The following is a 23,107-nucleotide window of genomic DNA, read 5'->3' on the forward strand; positions in this document are numbered from 1 at the left end:
AAAATAAAAATAAAAATAAAAATAAAAATAAAAATAAAAATAAAAATAAATCTTTAAAATTATTTATAGTGTCCCCTATCTTTTTATAATGTATAAAATTTCTAGAGTGTCTACTCTTTCATCTCAGATGTTGTTCATTTGTATCTTCTCTTCTTTTCCTGAGTAATACTGGATAGTTTTATTTTTCTATCGCTATTTTGAAGTAGCTAGATTTTATTTTCCTGTGTTATTTTTTTCTGTTTCATTGATTTTTTTCTCATTGTTATTTAGATGGGAGTGGGTTACTGGGTGGAGGAGCACCCTCATAGAAGCAAAGGAGACAGGGAGAGAGAGGATGGGATCGGGTGTTTTGGGAGAGGTAACTGGGAAGGGTGATATCATTTGTAATGTAAATGAATAAAATGATTAATACATTTTTTCTTCTGCTTAATTTATGTTTAACTTGTTCTCTTTCTTTAGTTATCCAAGAGAGAAACTAAGATCAATGACCTGAAGCCTCCCTTCTTAGTAATTGGCATGCAATTTTTTTGTGTATAATACTTTCACTTGTATTTTTAAAAATAATATATTCTAATTTCTCTTTTGATTGCTTCTTTGAACCATGAGTTATCCAGATGAATATTACTCAGTTACTAAAATTATAGGGTTTTATTTTAAAGATATGTTCAGTATTGATTTTCAAGGAAATTCCATTGGGGTTTAGAGAATATACTTGGTATGACTTGCATTCTTTAAAATTAACTGAGGTTTGTTTTATAGTGCAAATAAGGTTTATTTTGAAAACTATTCCACTTTTATTTGAGAATAACGTGTTCTATTAGTTATACAGTGTTATAGTTTATTATGTACACATACATAGTATGTGATCTTTTAAAATTCATGTATTTTTAATCTTATAATTAAATGAAAAAAATGTTAAGACAGTAAGTGTCTCTTAATAAATTAACTTCTAAATAATTATGAAATGGCCCTAATTATCTCTGGTATTGTTTTGTTCATAAATTTACTTTGCATAACTTTAATATAGCTACTTCATCTTTATTTTGATTAGAGTTAGCACATTTTCATTATTTTAGTTTTACACATTTTGCCTCATTATAGAAAATATACAGATATAATTGCTTTCTATTCCATCTGAAAAATGTCTTCCTTTTTCTGACATATTCAGGATTCTTATATGTTGTCTAATAATTAATGTTGCTAGGGTTTCATCTTCACAGAAAACTAACTTGTTAATTTTGAGTTTTCTTTCTTTCTTTTCTTACCTCCTTTTAATTTATAATTTCAAAAATAATTCCAGTTTCTTTTCCTTGGTAGCTTATTAGCATTTGCTTCAGGATGCATAGTGACATTATCATCTCATTACACTATCTCAAATATATTAAAAGGCTTTATAATATACTTCCATTTCTCACCTAACCTCAATCTCTGTTGTTGGTTTCATGTATGTTAATTATGTTATAAGCTCCTTCCTCTGTTATTCTTTGTGTTTAGTTAACTATCTTGTAAAGAAATTTAAATAACTTCACCTAGTTCCTCATGTGGTCACCATTTCCTTTGCTCTTTATTCCATCTTATAAACCTGTATTTCAAATTACAAAGAATTACTTTTTTTTTTGTCTCAGAGAAGTCTGTTTATTTTACTTATAGAACAGCTCTACTATCAATGGTTTCTTTCAGCTTTTGAGTTTCAAATGTCTTTATTTTATGTTTGTTTTACAAAGTTTTTAAAACATTTTTTATTTTATTAACTATTTTATTTATTTACATTCCAAATGTTGCGCCTCTTCCTGGTCCCCCCTCTGCAAGTTCTTCACCCCATCCTCCTGCCCCTTTGCTTCTGAGTGGGTGCTCCCTGACCAACTCACCCATTCCCACCTCATCCTGCTAGCATCCCCCTTCTCTGGGTCATCAAGTTATTACAGGATTAAGCTCATCCTTTCCCAATGAGGCCAGACAAGGCAGTACTCCTGGTACATCTGTAACTGGGTAGGGGGGCAGGGCACAGGCCAGCCCATGTATGCTTTTTGGTTGGTGGCTCAATAGCTAGGATCTCTGTAAGGTCTGAGTTAGTTGACACTGTTGGTTTTCCTATGGGGTTGCCATCCCCCTCAGCTTCTTCAGTCCTTCCCGTAACTCTTCCATTGGGGTTCCTGACCTCAGACCAATAGTTGTAAGTATCTGCATCTGTTTCATTCAGCTACTGGTAGAGCCTCTCAGAGGACAGCCATGCTAAGCTCCTGTCTGCAAGTACAATATGGCATCAGTAATGGTCTCAGGGATTGGTGCCTGAGCATGCGATGGATTTCAAGTTGGGGCAGTCTCTGGATGGCCTTTCCTTCAGTCTCTGATCCATTTTTACCTATGCATTTCCTTTAGACAGGAACCATTCTGGGTCAAGAATTTTGAAGATAAGTGGGTGGCCCCATGTCTCATCTGGGGGCCATGTCTATCATCTACTAGAGGTTGTCTCTTTAGGTTTCATCTCCTGTTTTTTTTTTAAGTATTTGAATTTTATTCTTATTTTTCTTGTTATTAAAAAATAGATTGCTTTTTTTCACATAATATGTCCTAATTATGTCTTTCACTCCCTCTACTCCTACCAGCTCCTCTCCACCTTTCCTACCAACCAGATTCACCCCCTTTCTGTTTTTCATTAGAACAAAAACAGACTTCTATGGGATAATATAATATATACAATATCATATGGTAAAACAAAAGCTAAGACATTAGAAATTGGACAAAAAAAGAAGAAAACTGGAGGAATGATCCAAGAGAAGCCATAGGAAACAGAGATCTACCCGCTCACACACTCAGGGATTGCCTCAAAAATACCAATCTGGAAGCCATAATAGATATGCAAAGGCCTACAGGGTAAAAAGAAAAATCATATATATAAAGATAATTTTTTGTAAAAAAGGAAGAGCCTTGACACATCCTTGTAAGACATAACCTCCAAAGATAAAAGAGTTCATTTTCTGTTGGCCAGCTACTACTGAGCATGCTGCCTATCCTGAAGAGTAAATTTGTTTCCCCATTGAGACTACTTTGGAAGAAACTAATTTTTCCTTTGCTAGTGCTTATCAGTTGGAGATAGATTCTGGGTAGGGTATGTGGGAGGATTTCCACTTCTCCTTTCCACTCTGGCGCAGGCCCATGCAGTCCCTATGCATGTTGTCTCAGTCTCTGTGGGCACATGCAAACATCAATCCTGTTGATTTAGAAGGGCTTGTGTCCTTGATGTCCTCCATTCACTTTGGCTCTTACACTCTTGCTTCCTACTCCTCTGAGGGATTCCCCGAGCTCCAAGGAAAGAAATTTGATGAAAGTTGATGGAGATGCCTATATTAGGGATGAATGTTCCCAGTTCTTTTGTTTTCTACATAATGACTGGCTATAAATCTTTGTATTTATTCCTGTCTGCTGTAGAGAGAAGATTCTTTGATGATCAAGGCATTGAGCACTAAGCAGAACACCATTAGAAGTCATTTTATTGCTACTTTTTTTTTTTTAAAAAAAAAAGAATACTAGTATTTGATTTTACCTTAGGTCTCTGAGCTATTTAGTCTCAGGTTCTTGGTTACCCAAGCAGTACTGGGTATGGGTTCCATCTCATAAAATGAGCCTTAAGTCAAATAAGGTATTGATTAGTTACTCTCATAAACTTTGTGCCCCCCATCTCACTAGTATATCTTGCAGGCATGACACCATTGTGGGTTGAAGGGTTTGTGTTTGGCTTGGTGTTCATTTTTATCCATTGGAAGCATGCAGAGTACCTTCTTTTTCCACTTAACTTTTAGAACACATGTTATATTATTGTGACTTTTAAAACATCCTCATGTGATTCTAAATTCTGTGTCAGTTCTGGACAGTTTTCACATGATTTTTATCTTTTTTTTGTAAGTCTTTTTATTCCTTTTTATAGTATTTTCAGTATTTTACCTAGATATAATTTACATATAATTTAATTTACTCATTTCAGGTATATGCATAAACAATGTTATGCATACTATCAATATTTTAAGCAGATATCTAATGAAATGGCAAATCTTGTGAATTTACCCATATAAATGTTGGTTATATATTATTGAGATTTTTCTGAGATATAACTAAATAAATGGGAAATTAATTTGATTCTTTGATCTTTTGCTTTTAAGATTGCTTAGGAAAGATCAGAGCTGTATTTTGTTTAAAGCTAATTATTTCCTATATCAAAGCAGGTGAGTTTTCTATATCACACTTGAAGCTGTATGAGTCATGAGTTTTGTTAGTCTGACTGGTAGGAAGAGACAAAATTCCCAGTCCTGTGTAAAAGCAAGGTTTTATTCTCATTAATCCCTTCCTCTTTTTAATTCGAAAATTAAAATTGTGTATATATATATATTATATATGCTAAATAATACAAATTAATGTGGTACTTTGTGTATATACCATTTGTTTGTGTTAAAATTTGTAATTCTAAAGATGACTCTTTTCCCAGGCTGTGGCAGCTTCCTTTCATGTATGCAAAGATTAATACTGAGCTAAATACTTGAAGATCCGTCTGCAACATCCCAGGTTTTCCTTTCTGTCCATCAACCTCCTCTCTAGCACTTCATTCTAAGAACTATGGTTACTTTAATATTCCTGGATTCTCAGATCCATCTCCTTGGTTTGGATAGTCTGTTGTGTTTGCTTGAATTCCATTGTCCTGTGTCCTGGAATTTTTCTGCGATGGATAATTTTATGTGTGAAGATGAATGCACTCAGGAATACAAAATATCTGCCAAAACATTATTTCTGAATATATCTGTGAGGGTGTATCTAGAAGAGACTAGAATTTCAGTCAGTAGATGAAGGCTCAGTAAAGATCTACCTCATGTTCATGGCTTTCATCCAATCTATTTAGAGCCCAAACCAAACAAGAATTGAGTTGAGTTTGGACAAACATCCCCAGACATCAATATTTCCAGTTTTCAGAGTTCTGTCCTCAGTCTGAGACTAAATTACACTACAATATTTCCTGGTTTTTAAACTTGTATGTGACAGCTTGACTTCTATAATTGTGTGAACAAATTCATATCCCCTATTGGTTTTGTTTTTCTGGATAACCCTAATCATGGTTGCCTGGGGTAACTGCTATCCTGAAAATTATTTATACATATATTTAATCTATTATTTTGTTATTTCAGTTGAGAGATTTGTTAGCATTTCTTCTAGGCTCTGCCCAAAGTTACCTAGCAACAGTCAGGTATGAACCTGGCTTGCTATAAAAGGATTTCTTGGTGCCTCTCTCTCTCTCTCTCACACACACACACACACACACACACACACACACACCCCCCTCTATCTCCCTCCCTCTTTCTCCCCCTCCCCTCCCCTCTCCATATGTTCCTGGCCTATCTCTTCCTCTTCCTCTTCCTCTTCCTCTCTCTCTCTCTCTCTCTCTCTCTCTCTCTCTTCTCTTTCTGTTTCTCTCTGTTCCTTTCTTTCCCACACCCCATTCTCATGTCCCAAATAAACATCATTTTATACTAAACCCAACCATATGGCTGGTACCTCAGTGGAGGTGTTTCAGCAAGAACCCACTAAGGCACCCTGTCCCACCACATCATGCTACCACATTACAAAACATATCAAGATTAATCTGGTGCTCTTATTTCATTTTGTCTGAAAATAAAAATAGTGAGTAGTGAGTTATTTTATTTTCTATAATTCAAGGTGAACATTCCCGAGTCTTAAAAAACACCAAGCAGACAAACATAACACAAAAGAACAAAGCCAAAACAAGATTCCAGAAGGAATTTATGTCTAGCCCAAGCTGCAAAACCTGTCTTAATGCAGTCACGGATTGACAAGTAAACGTGAAAAGTCTGAAAACACATGGATTTTTTAAAATTAAATAACCAATTTATAATAGTCTCTTTAGGCATAAAAAGATCTTTCACTCTTTTTTCATAATATTTTTATACTACCAAAACCAATATTTCACATTAGTGTAACTGAGATTTGGTGTTCTCCTTATAAGGGAAATACATACTGTTCCCAAGATCAATTTTACAATGGTGCAAAAGTAATAAACCTATATTGAACACAAACCATCTCTTTAGTTTTTAATTTTGGTCTTTACACTGGCTCTAGGTATTTTGTTTTATACTATCTGAAGTTGCCAACCATAAGGCAAGGAGAATCTCTATATAAAGCCTCATGGAATAAGAAGTAAGAATTTTGGCATTCATTCTTAAATTTGTCTTCTGTGTTTTTTTTTTTTTTTTGCCTATGCATCCATTATTTTGACACACTCCAAACTTTATTCTTTCTAGTATATTTCTACCAAGTATTTTGCATCTACTCACCAGAGGCTGTACGAGATGAAGCCTGTCATATGCTTAGCCATATGGCAAGAAATGTTAATTGGAATTTTATCAAATCAGTCAACAGGGTAAAAAAGAACAAGTTATTATTGCAGTCTAACCAAGTGATAGGGTCAAGTTTTCATATTTTATATAAAGTCTGGAAATTAATACTATTTTTTGCCTTCTAAATGTAAAGATTTTCCTCCTTTTTTGATTTTTTTTCTTGTAAATACATCCTTTAATTTAAAATTTTGATATTCTCCCTTTTTGTATTCCTGGATTTTATGGAGTACAGTTTTAAAATGACTTAAATGTAGTATTTTTTATTTTGGTTTTCACAGGTAATTCCTTGGTGAATTATAAATCTATTAATGAGTCATAAAGAATGATTTTATTTCTTTTTAGTTTAATTTAATACTCACCTTGGGAAATAGGGGAACTTTGTCTCAATTGTGATATGAAGTATACTCTATAAATAAAACCATTCTTTATGAGCTCAGTTGGGATCTTGGCAGGTAATAGTATTCCACAAATCAAATGTTTTAATGAGAGAACTAATTACAGAGACGTGAGATTGGTTAAGAAAACCAACAAAGGATGTTGAAACATTTAGATACTGGTATCAACAGAAAGCCATTATTACTCTTAGGCCTAAAGGGGCAAGGAGAAAATGCTTTGTTACGAAGTCATTGAACAAGGCACTGTTGGAAGCTTCACAACAGGAGACACAGTCACAGGGGAGCACAGTTGGGTCAAGTGAAAAAACACATTAACCTCGCTCTCCTAGCATTCTCTGTTCTCCATGGTCTCTTCCATAAACGTACTCAGTCTAAAAGTAAACTGGAAAGGAACTACAGTTTATACAGCTGCCTGAGACATACAGCACAACAGGGAGACACACAGAACACATACAACAGTGGTGCAAAGAGAGAAAAGCCACCCAGAAAAACCTTTACCCCTTTCTGAATCCTAGTTATTATGTCAGATAATTACTTAATTATTATAAGCTGCCAACCATAGTAAGCATAATTGACCTAAGCTATCATTATAAGCTTTATAATTACACATAGAGCATTTGCAAAATATTTAAATACCAACTAAGTTATTTTGGAGTAAGGTTTCAGAAATGATGCTAGAGTTTTCAAAGTTTAATGTGGTCTTGTATAAAACATTTTTTTCCCAAGGCAGTCTGTGAGACGCATATCTCTTATTTTCAAAGGGCAAAGGAGCTAGCATGGTATGTGGCTACACTCACTGACCACTGTAATTTTAACTTCTTTTAATGTTCAAAACAAAACACGGATCCCTAAGTGCTTTTGTTAGTTAGCCTGTTATTTTAAATACTTCCCTAGAACACCACAGTTATGTGAAGGATGTGTCATAGTAAGCCAATGGCTTGAGAAAACATGAGATGAAGGACATTCCATTGCCTTTTAAAACAAATTCGGTTCTAGACATAAGTTCATGACAAAGGAAACTTTGGTGGTGTCATCTGAGTTCCTCTGTGCAAGCTGTAAACTTTAGAGCTTTAAGCTTCCTTTATTATTCTGGAGTAAGTGGTTGCCAGGGCTGACCTGACAACTCACTAGCAGCCTCAGTGTTTTATGTAAAGCTCAATCCTACTTGGTCTTTAGCCTCAATTATAACAAATTCTAAACAAGTACAGTTCCAGTGCACTCAATATAGATGGGGAGCCACCACATTGTACCAGGCATTATGAGCAATATTGGGAGAATCAAAACTAATGGGTGTATGCCATGTGGTATGTAAGGCTATAATGGAGGCATAGACTATTCAACCCACTTGAGTCATAGCAAAGCTTCCGGGTGACTAATACACTTGTGAAGTTGAAGGAATTTCATTTCTAGTAGAGAAATGAAGGTAGGAAGGGTGGGACATGCAAGAAGCACATCACAGCTAAAGGCACAAATGCATGAATCAGCATGATGAGTGCTGGGAACTATACCAGACCTTACTAACAAAGAAGGGAGTAGTAAATGATAAGGCTTACAGAAGTCAATAGAACAGCTGGAGTCAAGGGACTTCATAATAGATGTGCTCAAAAAATTGGACATGTGTAAAGAGGATATTTCAAAGGATATAATTAAATATCAGAGTAAGTGTTAAGTCAAAGTGGAAGATATCTCTAGGCATCAGTAACATAGTAAGAATGTAGAAAACCAGCTATAGGATGTTTCGGTTGTCCGTAGCATCATGAGAAACAGGGTTCAGATATGATATGAGGAACAACTGACTCGTGATCCAGAACACATGATCAGGAATTATATTGGCAGTGTAAATAACCCCAAACCATAAAACCAAATCCATAAAACCCATGTCAATTTTATTTCACTTTTCAATCTTGAAAACCAGTTCACTAGTAACTACTCAAGGAGATCAGGGTCTTGCTCGCCATTACCCTTTTCAATGTCATCTGCACAGGTATCTGAGGGTAGACGTGAAGTTTGACAGAAATAGTGAGATAATGATATTGCCAACAGCTTATCCATAAATAATTGAAATAGTTTATGGAATTTAGATTGATAATATTTGTTTTTTTAAGATTGTCTAGAAAAGTAATTCTCTTCCTATCATGTCTTAGGTCATAAGGGCTTTCTGTTGGACTTGCACTCTGACTCTTTAGTTACAGGTTAATATTTGTCCATGAGAAATAGTGGTGAATTCAAGACTGAGAATTTTATCCTTACAACATAATAAAATGTCCATTTTGACAGAGAAATGATATTTTATTGATAAAGGATGCTGAGTCATTCAATAAAGTACATGGAACAAAAAAAGCCGACAAAACTTAATATCTACTCTATATTATAACCAGAAGTTAATTCCAAATCAATTGTGGAAAAGAGAAAACAATAAAGAAGGTAGAATAAAGATAAGCTTCATTACCTTGGGAAAGATTTCTAAGTTGAATGTAAAATGTATCAAACAAAAAGAGAAAGTTAAATGAATTTGGCCATGTTTACAAATCCATTGAGTTACTGTAAGAAGTGTTGTTCCTCCAAAGACAGCAAAAAGAGTCTGAATGGAAACTCAGATCTAGAGTATAATAAGAAAATGAAATTACCCTAGTGGAAAACTAGAGAAAATTATTCACAAAACAGAATAAGCAAGTGACTCTTAAGTATTTGAGATAGTATTAACCTCATATTCATCAAGGAAATTCTAATCAACATGATAATGAGATACTGTTACAAACTCATTAGAATGATCAAAATTTAAGAGAGACAATAGCAAATACTCATGAGGCTGTAGAGTTTCTTAATTGTACTGGTAAGATAGTGCATATGTATAGGCACATTAGAAAACTGCTTGAAACTATTTGCCAATCTTGAATCTTGAACACACATGCACCTATAGAAGTCTTGTCTGATATTTACATGCATATCCTTCTGCACATACCATCCCCATTCTCCCCTTCCATAGCAGTCATCTGCTGAATATAATATAAATCCTTGTTCTGTGAGACAGGTTCTCACTCTGCAGGCCAGGTTGCCTAGGTCTCACTGTATAACCAATGTTAGCTTCAAGATTTCTGAAAACCTCAGCCTCAAGTTCTAGGAACTAGAATTATATCTCTAAGTTGCTATGCCTGCCTTTCAACACACACACACACACACACACACACACACACACACACACACCTTTTAATCCATTAAATACTCTTCCAATCTTGTTATATGTATATATTATATATCATATGTGCATTATATATGATATAATGTATACAACAACTGTATACATATTATTATATATAATGTATTTGTGTATATAATATACATTATATAATGTGTATATGTATATGTAAACATATATATATATATGTGTGTGTGTGTGTGTGTGTGTGTGTGCTATTTTTCTCATTTATTTTTTTGAGACAGAATCTCACCCTAACCCAGGCCAGCCTCCAATTCACCATTGGATGACTGTGAACTTCTGATTCTACTGTTGCTACCTCCTCAGCACTGAGATTATGGTGCTCAAATCTCACCCAGTTTATATAGTGGTGGGAACTAGGACTTCTTGCCTGCTAGGTAAGCATGCTAAAACACTGAGCTAAATGACTATTTCTTCCTTCTTTCTTTCTTTCCATCCTTTCTTCCTTCCTTTTAAAACTTAGTGCTAAGTTTTAAAGATTTATTCATGTTTCTACAGGTGTGTGTAATCTAGAAGCTAGCAAATAAAACAAGATTCTTAAAAGAATCAGATAGTGTTGAATTTTATACAAAGATAGGAAGGAACATGTTTGGTGGGGGCACAGTATGGTGTGGGGGAAGAGAGTGCCTCTGCAGGTCCATGCTGAGGCATCCCTTCCCCTCTAAGACATCAGCAACAGGATGGTATAGTGTAAAATAGAGTTTATTCAGGGCATTGGGAGAGGAGTTGAGAGGAAGGCAGAGAAAAAGAAAGGAATAGAGGAGTAGAAGCTGGCTGTGAGCAAGGGAAGAGAGAAGGGGGAGAATGGAGAGAGAGTGGAAGGCGGGTAAGGGAGGAAGGGAAGGAGAGCAAGAGAAAGAGGAGGGGGCAAGCAGCCCCTTTTATAATAAGTCAGGCACACCTAGCTGTTGCCATGTAACTGTGGGGTGCAGCCTAGGCTAAAGGCCAACAGATAGTCTGTAGTTTGTGTTTTGTGAGTCATATGGTCTCTGTTACAAGTCCACTCTTCCATTATAGAATGAAAAGAGACATATACAATACATAGCCAAATAGATGAATTCATATTCCAACAAAAATTTACTTACAAACGACTCCCCAAAAAGAGGTGGATCAAAAAACAGGTGGATCAAAAAAGAGATGGATCAAATTTGGACAGTAGACTACAGACTTTTTTCCCACAGACTACTTATCTGGTTGTTTGTTACGAACTTTTGTGTATGATGTCCCAATAAGACCAAGTAGGAAGAGAGTTTGGCTTGATGTAACCAAGGAAGTTAATTAAATGGTCTGTGCATTCCTCCAAGAAGATAACAAGATCAAAGAAAAAGCCCATCTTCCTAACATACAGAGAATGTCTGCCACATTTTCCTTTCCACTGTTGAACTGAGTTGTCAATTTCCTTTCTGACACAACTTATATTGTGATAAATAATGTAAATGTCTATCTATCCATCTCCTTATGATCTCTACATTGTAAGTGGCCTGGTAATTACTTGCCACAAAGCAAAAGCAGTTACTTTGATTATATACATTTAAGTTTCTCCTGAATAATTTTACCATATGCTTCTACCATTCAGACATAAGAATTCTCCAGCTCTTTATATTCTCATCAATTCTTGATATAATCTAGGTGTCTAAATTTTGTTACTTTAATAACTTAGTTTTTATTTCTGATTGCAATTGTAACTATTTGAGCAACTATCTGGTCAGAACATATTTTCCATATAATCCTATATAAATTTTATAAGATCATGGACCTTTCCTGGTTTTACCCACTGATCTATTTGAACAGTCTTTCATAAGCCTGGCACAGAGTATATATTCCCTAACAATTTTTTAAATGTAAAGATGTTTTTCAAATTACAATAGGGTTAAATACACATGAGATCATTATAAAGCAAAAATCTCAATAAGCAGCAAATGCATTTAAACTACCTATCACATTCTGTGTCCCACTTATTAACACAGCACTGCATAGAGTATTAGTAGTGTTCTCTAGTGATCAGGGCTGAGCAGGAACTATAGCTCTCTGCTTCTGTTCATCATCTTTTCACTAGTCCAGGAAAAAAATCCAAACTTAAAATCCAAAGCATAGCATTCCCGTACCATCATTAACTTGTAAAATCATAAGTAAACCCATTATACTTTGAAAACTTAGATGTGTATAAGAGCACTTCAGCTATGAATGTGGATCAATAAAAAACTATCAAGTAAATTAATTATAGGTTTTGTGAATATTTTTGTAGCTTGATGTGAACTTTATAAATGGCAATGTTGTGTCACAATGTCCAAAGATGAAGTGTGCATAGAACCTTAGAAAACACTCATTTTTTTATTGACAAGTTTGAATTAGTGACCCAAGATGAAACAAGGGATTCTCCTTAGAGAAACAGGAGTCTTGACTTCAAGGGAACTTATACTTTGGGAAGAAGGCAACATATACACATATATACACACATACACACGCACAAACAAACAAAACCAACTTCATTCATTCCATTATTCACAAAATCCATTGGGCAATTTATCTTACTAGGTACTAGACATTACATACAACAGACAAGATAGGCACAGTCTTGCCCTCAAGATCCCATAGTATGAACAAGAAATTATCAAACACACCAAGACACATAGCAGGTGTCTTCTAAGCCAGTCTAGTGGGATTGCTAAAAGCACATAATAGCCCCTTATAAGTGTCATCAAATTTCCCTGGTCAAGGGATTTTAAAAGAATTCAAGGATTCATAAGGGAGAACATTAATATTCTATTAAGAATAAGTGTAAGTATATCTTTAAGCTGTTCTGCAAATAGTAGAGCAATTTAAAGGACTTTAAGATAAGTATACTCAAATCATTCCTTTTTGAATTATGCTATTTCTGACTCCCCTAAGAAGAATCACTGTGGTGGTTCCTTTTCCCTTTAGTTATTATGAAATGCAATCTCCAGAATCATATTTCTAGAGACTATTGTGGTTCTTCACCAGTAGACACTATAATCAATAACGAATAAAACTAATCTCTAGTGAACTATAACTAATCTAACACAGTTTTGATAGTTTAACCGTTTTAGTAAAAATTCTAATTCTTGGGAAAACTAGAGTGGAAAATAATGAATGAATTTCATTGATGTGTAGTCTCGTTTTCAGTACCTACGCACTCTGAAAGTTTCTTTAAATATATTCATAAAATTAAACATCCCTAAAAGTATACATTTTGAAACAGTTGCTTCAAGTGTATTTTTCTTTTTAAAATATCATCTTTATCTCCATGTCCCCATTTTCACCATTCCTTTCTCTAAAATCTTTAGAAGCAAGATCTAGTAGGAATTTATTTGCTTCATTTTATGATTGGAAGAACGTCTGGTCCACACCCTACATTGTTAGGAACAAAAGTAGGATCAAGAAAGTTAACTAACTTGTCATGGACTCACTGTGTAGACTCATTCTCAGTGGGAGGTCTGGAGGTGGGGAAGAGAAAAACAAATATCAAAAGGAAGAAGCAAGAGTTAAGAAAACAAAAACTGGCCGCAAGGAAGATTAAAAGCAACAATAAGAGCTCACCCTTGGCAGCAGCATTCCATGCAAGCTGCCTTCTCTTGTTTCTCTTTGAGGGCTGCCATGTAATAATTCTTGAGACCTACTGTAGTCAGACTTATTTGCAGAGCATAGCTAAGCACTTTATCAACTAAGTATTTATCAACTTCAGTGGAATTCTCCTCCTTTCTCTAATCTTGGAAGAAATGAACCATATCACCATACTTCTTTTTGGGTTCAATCTACAGAGGTACAAGCATGAAGTAGGGCAAAAGGAAGCAGACGGGGTGTGGGGGGGAGTCTCCCTGGTCACAAATAGTGGCTGACATCTTATATAACCAGAGCTTCCACTAGGTGGTCTGTCCCTGCTCCATCTGCCAACTTGCACAGGATCCTTCTTTCTCAGGCTTATTGATGACTAGGGCTTCCTGCCTGTGCTACTCTCTGCAAGTGTACAACATTCTACACTTGTTCTCACAATCTGGTGGGAGACTCCTTTATTTAAAGCCCTCCTATATAAACCTTTTGAGTTTAACTGTGGTACCCATGTGATCTTAGTTGATAGGCTATTTCCTTTAGGAAAAACAACAACAATATCAACTTCATATGTACAGGAAAGCATATATGCATATGCACTTTCTATGTACATAAGGATATACACAAGTAGGGTATTGGGGAGAAAAACATTTTCCCCTGAACCTCCATTCCTACTACAGTGCCCAGCAGAAGCTCTTCCTTATTCGATGAGCTCTCCTGCAGGGCCAGATCTTCATAGCAAAACATCACTCCAGAAGGGGCCTACAGTTTAGGTTGGATGTTGCTGAAAGGAAAAGGTCTTGTTACCCTGTGTTTCCCTCGGTGAAGGTAATGGTTCCTTATGGGAAAATAACTCTGTGCTAAGGTATTTCATGCTTTCCTGTTTCTCTAGAGACTGCTTTTTCCTAAATCGTGTATATCTAGTTCCCTTTATGATTGTACAGAGAAAAACATAAACACATCTTGTGAAGAGTTCACTTAGGAGAGAGAAACATAGCGATTTTAACACTGTGTATATTTCCATATTGGCTTTTTCCTAAGCAAGACAGTGAGCCTTGTGTATTTCCCATAATCTTGGTAATGGTCTTCTTTGTGGACTGAGGATGCTCTCTTAATCTAGTCTTTCCATTCTGAAATGTGGATGTAGACTTCAGCTACTGGTAGTTTACTGCATTTTCAGCCTTGTTTTAGCTATTTTTGTTGAACTAAAGCACAAGGGTCTTTTCATTATTATCTCCTCATTAAGAATTTTTGACATTTAAAAAAAGCTCTTTTCTATGGCTATGCTTTGGATCAGAAAAAAAAAACCTACTGTAGTGATACTCAGAAATATACTACTAACCATAACTCAAGAAATCTGACAGTGCAAAGGTTCTCTTGCACCAGATTTTTGCCTTTATTAATTCTTCAGGCAATATAGAAGAAGAAGGCTTAGGAGACATAAGACCAAGGTATCTCTTATTACTGTGTTATATGCAAATTTAATCTAACTACATTTTAGAGTTGTATTTATTTACACAGTTAACAAAGTATATTATGCACTTACCATGTTCCAGATAGTGAAGAAGGTATGCACAGCATTTAAATTTAAAAAATTAAAATGGTAATTTAAGTTACCTGTTTACATTTATTGAAAAGCAACCAAAGATAGCAATAACTTCTTTGGGCTGACTTCTTAGATCGTTGTTTTATTATAGGCCATATTAGCCACACATAGTAATTCTGTCATTCCTAACTTACTGAATCATTTTAGTCATTTGATTCATTTATTATGGCATATGCTATTTTATACATGAGAAATCCAAGATAACCTACAAGTCTTGGGACTTACTTTATAGTCACATACCTGGAGGAATTGAAATCCTGGCGTCACACAGACAAAAGTTTCGTTGTGGGGATACCATACATCTGGCCTCTGTCATTAGCCTTTAGGATGTGTTCATTTGTCTTGCTCATCCTGGAAGACATTAAGCTCACAAGGGCTCTGTGTCATATATTTGTTTGAACTATTCAAACATCTAAAATACGTTGAACATATTGTTAATCCATAAAGATTTGGTACATTCGCTTAGCAAGATTTAACTTTTGAGTTATGCTAACTTTTGAGTTAAACTAAAACAACAAGGTGATTTAGCTTACATCTCCAGTATGTCCATGTTTAAAATAGTACTGGAACTGGTTTCTTCCTTTCCAAATGCCATTTTCCTGGATGAGTTTAATTTACTGTGGTTTGGGGTAATTGGGAGGGGTTGAGACCATTACCTGGGAGATGTAATGGCTGAAGATCTTACTCATACTCTTCTTGGGAAGTTAATGCATGAGTAATTCTTGAGTGGCCTAACCAGGACCTGGATCTCACTTGAGAGATTATGATTTTAATTTAACATATCCTGCCACACAGTGTGTGAAATATGCAGCCAGCAGTGATTGCTGTGAGATGAAAGCCCAGTTATGTTTATTTTAAGAGACTTGCAGTTCTTTGCCAAAGCCAACATTCCTGGAGAGTGAATAGACTGAGTGAATCATTCAAAGTAGGTGAGAGGTCACAAGCCTGGAAAAAAAATGAAATCTGAAAGCGTTTCCTGTCAAATGGCAGCATTTGAAAGGGCATTTATAAAGTAGAAGTTATTGCAGTTTTTTTTTTTAAGAAGAATACTCTGCATGTGGCTTACACACACTTCTTTCTTAGCTCCAGCTAATTAGTCCTGGCATTGTTCACCTTTCCTGGAAATCAGAACAAAAAAATATTCTGGTTCCTATCTCTGGCTCTGGACAATGGTATTATTGGAGAGCAAAACAGTAGCAGAGGGCAATGTAGACACACTCTGTGAAAAGCACCTGGCACACAGCCCACGTGGAATGAATTTGGTGGGAACGAAACAAACCCTTTTGGCCACACTGGCTTGCTTATGTGTCCAACATTAAAGACTATTAGCAAAGGTCATGCTGAGGGCATGATAATTATTTATTGAGAATGTATTGTGTAGCAGGCACCTAACTTTAATCCCTATTGACCCAATACGATAAGTATTTTTGTGTGTGTCCGTGTATGTGGTTTTGTGTTTGTTTGTTTTGTTTTTGTTTTTGTTCTTGGGCATTTGTTATTAGGTAAGAATTTAAAGTTCCTTTTAGTGGAAATGGATTTAAAAAAAACTGCAATCAAGTAGATATTGAACAGTCAGGACAAGATTCCAAAGTAAGAAGACTAGAAAGAATCTCTTTTGTTACAACCAACTTAAATAATCTGAACAACGAATATACAGTCCATTCCCTGACTCTGTAGCACATAACTTCTACCTTTATATAAAAGACAAATAATAAATCAACCAACTTCTGTTATTCACTATACCCTACAGGACTGGGAAGCAAGATACCCTTAATGAACCTTGCCTTAAGAGTAGCAAAAAGAGAAAAAATATCACAGGATTCCAAAGTTGGACCCAACTCCTGTCCTTAAAGAACAACCATAATCTATAAAGTCCAATGACATTCAAAACAGAAGAAAAGTTCATACCAATTACCCATGTAGAGTTACCTTGAGATAAATTAATAGGGCCTCAGAGGCCTCTCCTCAAAATACAGGGCCCATGGAATAAGACAGTAATAGTCTGTATTAAATTTTTCAGAAGTTGTTTCATTTCATAATTAGCTATCATATTATAGAGCAGGAAGAAACTGAAGGCCCCAGTAAACTGGAACTGAGTGGGATAGGTCAGAAAATCTTGCTGAGACAGGGCATGGTAGAAGTTCTGGCAGTAAAAATTCAAAGAAAGAAATTCTAACTGGAGGGCAGTCCTGTGGCAGTAGGGGGCCGAGGCTCCGTCTAAGAGCTTGGGTCCTAAGTAGAGAAGTAGAAGCCAAATCTTACAGAATTCATGTGGCAGATTCATTCTCAGTGGGGGTGGAAGGGAGTTCTAAAGAGATCTTGTTTTTATTTATAACAAAGTTGAACTTTGGTGGTGTCATTTGATGGTATGTATGGTTGGGGCTTGGGTATCATCTTTAAAAGAACCTGTTCTTTTCAATTTCCTTTCAAATATCTCTATCATAGATGTGTTGGAGTACTTGGACTGGAAGATGTCTCAGGAGATGTGCTTTGTGAGAACATTCTTGGCAATACCCTGGTATGGATATTGCCATAAAGATTCTCCTGGAAATGTGGGTGTTTCCCTGAAGGGCACTTGATGACAACATAAGTGTGCATATGAAAGAGTGAGTACATGTAGGCACAAGAGAAAATTAGGAAAACATCTGGGTGTGGTTTTCTCTTGTCTTTTACCAGGTTGGTGGTAGCTCTTGTCTTCCTTGGTTTTTGCCCATCTCCGTGACAGCATGTGATCTTCTGGTGGCATCCTTTGTATTTTTTTTTCTGTTATTTCTGAAACCATAGGTAGTTAAAGACATTACCACAGCAATTTGCCACACACCCACTCTGATGGCTTTTTCAGCCTGCTACAGGCTTTTTGATTCAGAACAGTGGTAGGTTGAGCTAACAACAGTGGTTTTGTACAGTTGAGAGAACAGGAGAGAGAAACAGGCAGCTGGCTCTATTATAGGATTATAGAGAAACTGTTCCTAGAGAAGTAGTCACTGCTGGATTTATGGCAAGGGAGAGGACCCAGAACCTGAGGGTATAGCTTCCAAACAACCCATGAACTACAGAGCACCTTCATGCAGAATTTAGACAAAAAATCCTGCATATATGCTGCTTCTTAATTTTTTTTCCATTTCCTCTTAGGGATTTTAAAAAATTATTTTATTTATTTACATTTCTTTTCTTGGTATACTATTTTTATTGGATGTTTTATTTACATTTCATATGTTGTCCCCTTACCCCATCCCCCACCCACCCAGGAACCCCCTATCCCCTTACCCCTCCTCCTTCTTCTCTGTGGATGTAACCTCTATCTACCCACCCACTCCCACCTCCCCACCCTCAAAATTCCCACGCCCTGGGGCATCCAGCCTTCATGAGGTCAAGGATCTCTTCTTCCACCTATGCCCAGCAGGGCCCTCCACTCTTACATATTCAGCTGAAGCCATGAATCCCTCCCTAAGTGCTCCCAGGCTGGTGGTTTAGACCCTGGGAGCTGTGGTTGGTTGGTATTGTTGCTCTCCTCATGGGGCCACAAACCCTTTCAGCTTCAATGGCCTTCATTCTAACTTCATTCTAATTGGGAACTCCATGATTAGTTCAATGGCTAGTTGTGAGCATCTGCCTCTGAATATGTCAGACTCTTGAAGACCTCTGAGGAGACATCCATATCAGGCTCTTATCAGCATACACTTCCTAACTTCCACATCAGCATCTACCTTTGGTGACTGCACATGGGATGGATACTCAGGTGGAACGGTCTTCAGACGGCCCTTCCTTCAGTTTCTGTCCCTCACTTTGTCTCCATATTTGCTCCCTTGAGTATTTTGTTGCTCCTTCTAAGAAGGACTGAATCACCCCACTTGGTCTTCCTTCTTCATGAGTTTCTTGTGGTCTGTGAGTTGCATCTTGGGTATTTCAAGGTTCTGGGCTAATATCCAATAATCAGTGAGTGAAAACCATGTGTGTTCTTTCGTGATTAGCTTACTTCATTCAGGATGATAATTTCTAGTTCCATCCATTTACCTAGGAAACTTTCGAATTCATTGTTTTTAATAGCTGAGTAATACTCCATTGTGTAAATATACCACATTTTTTTAATCCATTCCTCAGTTGAAGGACATCTGTGTTCTTTCCAGCTCCTGGCTATTATAAACAAGGCTGCTATGAACATAGTTGAGCATATGTCCTTGTTATATGTTCGAGCATCTTCTGGGTATATGCCTAGGAGTGGTATAGCTGGATCCTCAGGTATTGCTATGTCCAATTTTCTGAGGAACCGCCACACTGATTTCCAAAGCGGTTGCACCATCTTGCAGTCCCACCAACAATGGAGGAGTGTTCCTCTTTCTCCACACCCTCGCCAGCATCTACTATCACCTGAGTTTTTAATCTTAGCCATTCTGACTGGTGTGAGATGGAATCTCAGGGTTGTTTTGATTTGCATTTCCCTGACAACTAAGGATACTGAACATTTCTTTAGGTGCTTCTCAGACATTTGAGTTTCCTCAGTTGAAAATTCTTTGTTAAGCTCTATACCCCATTTTTTAATAGGGTTATTTGGTTGTCTGAAGTCTAATTTCTTGAGTTCTTTGTATATATTGGATATTAGCCCTCTAACAGATGTAGGATTGGTAAAGAGCTTTTCCCAATTTGTTGGATGTCGTTTTGTCCTATTGACACTGTCCTTTGCTTTACAGAAACTTTGCAATTTTATGAAGTCCCATTTGTCAATTCTTGATCTTAGAGCATATGCCATTGGTGTTCTGTTCAGGAACTTTTCCCCTGTGCACAAGTATTCGAGGCTCTTCCCCACCTTCTCTTCTATTAGTTTCAGTATATCTGGTTTTATGTGGAGGTCCTTTATCCACTTAGACTTGAGCTTTGTACAAGGAGATAAGTATGGATCAATTTGCATTCTTCTACGTGTTTTCCTCCAGTTGAACCAGCACCATTTGTTGAAAATGCTGTCCTTTTTCCAATGGACAGTTTTAGCTCCTTTGTCAAATATCAAGTGACCATAGGTGTGTGGGTTGATTTCTGGGTCTTCAGTTCTATTCCATTGATCTTCCTGCCTGTCTCTGTACCAATGCCAAGTAGTTTTTATCACTATTGCTCTGTAATACAGCTTGAGGTCAGGGATGGTGATTCCTCCTGAAGTTCTTTTATTGTTGAGAATAGTTTTCGCTATCCTGGGTTTTTTGTCATTCCATATGAATTTGAAAATTTCCTTTTCTAACTCTGTGAAGAATTGAGTTGGGATTTTAATGGGAATTGCATTGAATCTGTAGATTGCTTTCAGCAAGATGGCCATTTTTATTATATTAATCCTGCCAATCCATGAGCATGGGAGATCTTTCCATCTTCTGAGATCTTCTTTGATTTCTGTCTTTAGGGACTTGAAGTTGTTGTCATACAGGTCTTTCACTTGCTTGGTTAGATTCACACCAAGGTATTTTATATTATTTGCAACTATTGTAAAGGGTGTCATTTCCCTAATTTCTTTTTCAGTCTGTTTATCTTTCATGTAGAGGAAGGCTACTGATTTGTTTGAGTTGATTTTATAACCAGCCACTTTGCAGAAGTTGTTTATCAGGTTTAGGAGTTCTCTGGTGGAAGTTTTGGGGTCACTTAAGTATACTATCATATCATCTGCAAATAGTGATATTTTGACTTCTTCCTTTCCTATTTGTATCCCTTTGACTTCTTTTTGTTGTCTAATTGCTCTGGCTAAGACTTCCAGTACTATATTGAATAGGTAGGGGGAGAGTGGGCAACCTTGTCTAGTCCCTGATCTTAGTGGGATTGCTTCAAGTTTCTCTCCATTTAGTTTGATGTTGGCTACTGGTTTGCTGTAAATTGCTTTTACTATGTTTAGGTAGGGGCCTTGAATTCCTGATCTTTCCAAGACTTTTATCATGAAGGGATGTTGAATTTTGTCAAATGCTTTCTCAGCATCTAGTGAGATGATCATGTGTTTCTTAATTTTAAGTTTTGTATTTATGTAGCTATTTGTTTAACAAGCATACATAGCATATTCTAGAAGATACAGTAGAGAATGTACAAATATTAGCGTGGTCAAATCATCACAACCACGTAAAGTAGGCACTGGTACTGTATTTCCAAGATCCTGAGTAATAGAACTATATACATCACCTGCCCCAAGTTGTAAACTACACTATGTCATCTATTTTGCTATTGTGCTAATGAAAATGCAAGCAGTAGTACTTAGCACTATAGAATCTTGTGTAAGAGAAAGAACTGTTTTTGTCAGGATGATTATGGTTGATACTTGCCAATGTTTGTCTCTTGTAGTACTTGTTAACAGCTTCAGCATCTGTGAAGAAATATTAGCAGTTTCAACTCTGGAAGTCACAGTTCAAACCTTGATTCTGTTACTCAGTAGCTATGAGACAGTGGATGTGTTATGTAATATCTCTAAGTCTCAGTTTCTTTTCACTTTTGTGATAGAGTCTCATTATTTAGGCCAGGTTGGCTTGGAAATCATGATCTTTCTGCCTCAGCCCAAGCTGAGATTACAGTCATGTTCCACTGTGCCTGCCCTTAGATTTTTAAATATATAACAACAGGATAATAATTATCTACATTATTGGTTGTTCTTAATATTAAATAAGAATACTTCATAGCACTTAACAAAATACCTGGAAGACAGTAATTGGTTAGTAAATATTTATTGCTTATTTCGCTATCTGTTGCAATTCAACTAAATTTTTATTCTTTAGTTTTTTTCATTTGGTGCATTAGTCACTTATATACAGGGATTTCCCGGTGACACTGATTTGCATTTATTTATTGAAGAGCCAATATGTTTCAATCTATAGGTATGATATACCATTTAATTCTGAGCTTTGTGCAACTGTTTTTTTTCTTTTTTTTTTTTAGTGCTGGGGATGGGACCCCAGACCTTGAGTACTTTATCACTGAATTGTATCCCCAGACTGATGATGTAGATATCATCTCATTGCTAATGATATAGGAACTGAGGCTAGAAAGATGCAATGACTATTAGGTCTACATGGCCAATCATAGGAGATTTTCTGACCACTGTGCCAGTGTTCTTTCCAGCATTTTTTCCACTGTCTCTTCACACACAATCCTTATTAGGCTTACTAATTGAGCAGTGCTGACATACATTCTTAAATCATTTGCTGTGCGTATGAGCAGATTTATACTTCCCACATGCTTCTTCAGGAAGTGATGATGAATTCAGCTTGTTCCTTTCCCTCCCATCCATTTTCCTCTTCACCTCACATCCTATGCTTTGGGGACTCAGCAAAGCTTCCTTGCTGGGGTTGAAAGCTAGATCATTTCCTATTTGGGATTTCTCAGAGAATAATAAAGGTAACAAAAACACAGGATTTTATCTATGAGTTTGATTTCTTACATCACCATCAAGCACAATCCGTGGATCTCATCTTTGTATGCAGTGAATTTGGTTTAAAGACAGGCCACAGCCTCTTACTTTTAGAAGTAAATAGAAGAGCTGTAGTGGGCTGGCTGATAGGTTTCAAGTTGGCTAGTGGGAATGGGCTGTACATTGTGCTGTACAGAGAGCTTTGCCTGCAAATAAGGCCTGAATCTCCAACCAAGGACTCTTAAAGAGGAAAGACTCCTTAGGTACAAGTATACTTCTGTTGCTCCTAGGTGAGCAACTGTGGTCCTCTAGTACATGATTCCCAATTGTTTTATCTTTGTAGCCTTTAGACACTTTCTTAAACAGTTGCTGTCTAGAGCTGAAGTGCAAGTCTGGTATTGTAGGTGCTCTCCTTGCCCTTCAGGTATTGTGTGTGTGTGTGTGTGTGTGTGTGTGTGTGGTCTTTCACCAAATACTAACTCCTTTTGTCTCCCAGATTACGTTAAACATTGTGGGGAGGGTGTGGGTTTTTTGTTTGTTTGTTTCACATCTGGCTTTATG

The 23,107-nt window shown here is 36.5% G+C and overlaps 1 pseudogene; it reads left to right on the plus strand.

Annotated features, from left to right (window-relative positions):
* Positions 1-22,168, plus strand: part of LOC114628183 — a 27,918-nt pseudogene extending 5,750 nt beyond the window's left edge.
* The last annotated feature ends 939 nt before the right edge of the window (positions 22,169-23,107 follow it).

The sequence above is a fragment of the Grammomys surdaster genome, unplaced genomic scaffold, assembly GCF_004785775.1.
Source record: "Grammomys surdaster isolate TR1022 unplaced genomic scaffold, NIH_TR_1.0 265, whole genome shotgun sequence".
In the NCBI taxonomy this organism is placed as follows: domain Eukaryota; kingdom Metazoa; phylum Chordata; class Mammalia; order Rodentia; family Muridae; genus Grammomys; species Grammomys surdaster.